Raw genomic sequence first — 4102 nt, 5'->3', positions numbered from 1 at the left:
GGTGGGCTCGGGCTGGATTCGAACCCACCACCTTAGGTGTATGTGGCTGGCGCCTTAGCCACTTGAGCCACAGGCACTGAGCCCCGTGACCCTTTTAATATACTTCCTCATGTTGTGGTGGCCCCCAACCATAAAATTATTTTCGTTGCTACTTCATAAATGTAATTTTGCTACTGTTATGAATTGTAATGTAAATATCTGATAGCGGGATGTATTTTCATTGTTACAAAGGGGTCCCGACCCACTGGTTGAGAACTGCTGATTTAAGCATTAGGACACCATTTGTGTAAATTTAGCCCTTTGTAGTTCGTAAGCATGATGATTGGGTGTTCATGTGTAAGATGTGCCTCCCTCAAACCTTGGAAAGATGTTGACACATTACCCGTCTGACATGACCTTAAAAACAAATCAAAACAAACCCCATGTGTTCACAATTCACAAAGTGTGTGTATGCGTGTACCCATGCCAACTTGCCAACTTTTATGATGGCACAAATGCAGGGCAAAAGTATAAGAAGTTGCACAAACGAGGGATGCACTGTGGGTGATGCCTTGGTTACATTTTGGGGTTTTTCCTGTTATCCTCTGAGATGAACTGCTCTAGGATACATTAGAAATTCAACATCGCCAGGCGTGGTGGCTCACACCTATAATCCTAGCATTCTGGGAGGCTGAGGCGCGTAGATTGCCTGAGCTCACAGAACTAGACCAGCCTGAGCCAGAACTAGCCCTTGTTTCTAAAAATGACCAGTTGTGGTGGTGGGCACCTGTAGTCCCAGCTACTTGGGGGGCTGAGGCAAGAGGATCTCTTGAGCCCAAGAGTTTGAGGTTGCTGTGAGCTATGACGCCACAGTACTCTACTGAGGGCAAGAAAGTGAGACTCTCAAAAAAAAAAAAAAGAAAAAGAAATTCAGCATCACCAACTGTGCCCATACCAATAAATCCAGGTGCTGGATAGTGAGGAAGAATTATAGGCCAATTTAGTATTTTAATATGGAAGCCAAAATCCTGAATAAAACATTCACAAATATAATTTAAAAGTAGATTTAAAGAATGATGAGATTGACTCAGCAAGGTTCGTCTTAGGAATGCAAATTTTTTTTTTAAATAATGAAATGTAAAAGTGTTAAGAAATCTATGAATATAATTCACATTAATAAGTTAAAGAAAAATCACAGGATTATCTCCATAGATACCAAAAAATTTGACTACTTTCAACACCCACTTCTGATTTTTAAAAACTACAGTAAAAATGTTCGTTTGATTTCTAGTTTTTTTTTTTTGTTTTTTTTTTTTTTGAGACAGAGTCTTACTTTGTCACCCTGGCTAGAGTGAGTGCAGTGGTGTCATCATAGCTCACTGGGCTCAAGTGATCCTCCTGCCTCAGACTCTTGAGTAGCTGGGATTACAGGTATGCACCACTATACTTGGTTAAATTTTTCTATTTTTGGTAGAGATGGGGGGGTCTCACTCTTGCTCAGGCTGGTCTGAACTCCTAACCTTGAGTGATCAACCCATCTTAGCCTCCCAGAGTGCTAGGATTATAAGTGTGAGGCATCATGCCCAGACTTCATTTGATTTCTTTCTTTCTTTCTTTTTTTTTTGAGACAGAGTCTCAGTATGTCGCCCTTGGTAGAGTGCTGTGGTGTCACAGCTCACAGCAACCTCAAACTCTTGAGCTTAAGGGATTTGCTTGCCTCAGCCTCCCAAGTATCTGGGACTATAGGCACCTGCCACAACGCCCGGCTATTTTTTTGTTACATTTGTCATTGTTTAGCAGGCCTGGCCCTGGTTCAAACCCGCCAGCCTTGCTGCATGTGGCTAGAGCTGTAACCACTGTGCTACAGGCATCAAGCCTTCATTTGATTTCTTAATTATGATTTTTTCTTTTCTTTTTCTTTCTTTTTTTTTTTTTTTGGAGACAGAGTCTCACTTTGTTGCCCTTGGTAAAGCACCGTGGCATCGTAGCTCACAGTAACCTCAAAGGGATCCTTAAGGGATCCTCTTATCTCAGCCTCCTACGTAGCTGGGACTACAGAGGCCCGTCACAACTTTTAGAGATGGGGTCTTGCTCTTGCTCAGGCTGGTCTTGAACTCCTGAGCTCAAGCAATCCACCTGTCTCAGCATCCCAGAGTGCTAGGATCACAGACATGAGCCTCAGTGCGTGGCCCTTAATTATGATTTTAAGGCTCGGCGCCTATAGCTCAACCGGCTAAGGCGCCAGCCACGTACACCTAAGGTGGCAGGTTCGAATCCCCAGCCCGGACCCGCCAAACAACAATGACGGCTGCAACCAAAAAATAGCCAGGCGTTGTGGCGGGCGCCTGTGGTCCCAGCTACTTGGGAGGCGGAGGCAGGAGACTCGCTTGAGCCCAGGAGTTGGAGGTTGCTGTGAGCTGTAATGCCATGGCACTCTACCCAGGGGGACAGCTTGAGGCTCTGTCTCAAAAAAAAAAAAAAAAAAAAATTATGATTTTAAATATGTGTATCTCAGACAGCAGTTATGTTTGATGCTGAGAGGTCAATGAAGGAGGACAAAAAAAAAAATGACAAGGTTCTCTCTCTCTGACTCCTCCTTTGACCCCCTTTGTGACCTGTTGTTTTCACTGTTGTCTTCCAGTTTTCCAAATCCTCACTTATTGCCCATGTCCAGTGGATTCTGCCTGCTCTTCCTTCCCCAGCTCTCCTCCTAACTAGGAGCAAAAAAGACAAGCAGAAGGCAGCATTTTCTGTTCAGAGGAAGAGCATCCTTGGACTCCTGTGTGTCCGCTTGACCTGGCTGTTTGTTGTTTGGTACATGAGGGTGATCCTTCAGGGATCCCTGCCACCTTCCTCCTGACACAGGGTTCCCCCATTCAAGGCTGGACAGGAACTCCCATTTTCTAGGCCTGGGTGAGCTCAGTAATCAGCCTCTTCACAGACCCTCATCTCTAGGCATAAACAAGCCCTTTCCAGGCCACATTCTCTGGGAAGTTCACACAAACAGCAGCCAGATAGGTATCTTCTCATCTGGGTGTTCCCCTCTGGAGTAGGGAGCCCACACCATACTGTCTTGCCCCAGGCCAGGACCACATTCCTTTGCTAAGTTTAGGGTTATTTTTTGCCTGTAGGCTCCTGGCCAACTGTGGCTTGTTACGAACATACATTCCCAAAACCCCCCTGCCCACAGGATAGGAAAAGCAGTGTAGAACCATCCAGATAGAAGGCCAGCCCACTGGAGTCCCCTTCCATTGCCGGAGGTTCTGTTCCCCCATATTTCTCTTAGCTATCTCTTTATCTTTCAGCAAACGTTGCCTTTTCACTTACTCACAAGGTCTGTAATTTCATTCTTCCAACTCTGAGATCAGGGACCTGACACGATATTCCGGCTACACTTCCTCTTACACCGCCCCTGGGAGCGGAACTAGAGCGAGTTAGTTGCATCTAGCACCCTGCTTAGTCAGTAAGACAGTGGGACTCTCCTGCCTGTCTCTTATTTCTCTTGGGAATTCGTAAAGATCATAAGTGAGATCACATCCCCAGGCCCCTTCCCAAAATGCCTTTTTAAAATTGCATTATTTTACCACTTTTAAACCACCATCCCCCTTTTCTGTTGCTAATTTTAGAGAGAGGTAACCTCTCTGGATTCTCTCCATTTTACCATGGAAGTCATGAAAAGAGAAATTGGCAACTTTCACAGGAGGGTGAAGGACCCTTGACAGTCACACAAGGATAGGTTAAGACCCTATTCTGTTCGGATTGTGTGTGAAAACACCACACTGTACCCTGTACCCTGGAAGTGCATTAATGTACATAGTTACCATTCAATAAAAAAAAAAAAAAGACCCTATTCTGTTTTACCTGTGAAATGGGAACCTCTAGAGCAGGGGTCCTCAAACTTTTTAAACAGGGGGCCAGTTCACTGTCCCTCAGACCGTTGGAGGGCTGGACTGCGGGCTCGGGGACGAGTCGGCTGCTAAGCAGGACAGGCAGCGGTGGCAAAAACACCCGGTGGGCCGGGTAAATGTCCAAGGTGGGCCGCATGTGACCTGCAGGCCGTAGTTTGAGGACGCCTGCTCTAGAGGCCGGTGGTTCTACTCTGAGCCTGGCTGTCCGGCAAACA

At 45.9% G+C, this 4102-nt stretch overlaps 1 pseudogene; it reads left to right on the top strand.

Annotated features, from left to right (window-relative positions):
- Positions 1 to 294: 294 nt before the first annotated feature.
- On the top strand, positions 295 to 392 carry LOC111724166 (annotated as a pseudogene).
- The last annotated feature ends 3710 nt before the right edge of the window (positions 393 to 4102 follow it).

Source organism: Otolemur garnettii, unplaced genomic scaffold, assembly GCF_000181295.1.
Source record: "Otolemur garnettii isolate 467f Iridium unplaced genomic scaffold, OtoGar3 scaffold00019, whole genome shotgun sequence".
NCBI classification, from domain to species: Eukaryota; Metazoa; Chordata; class Mammalia; order Primates; family Galagidae; genus Otolemur; species Otolemur garnettii.
This window is presented reverse-complemented; position numbering and strand designations above follow the sequence as displayed.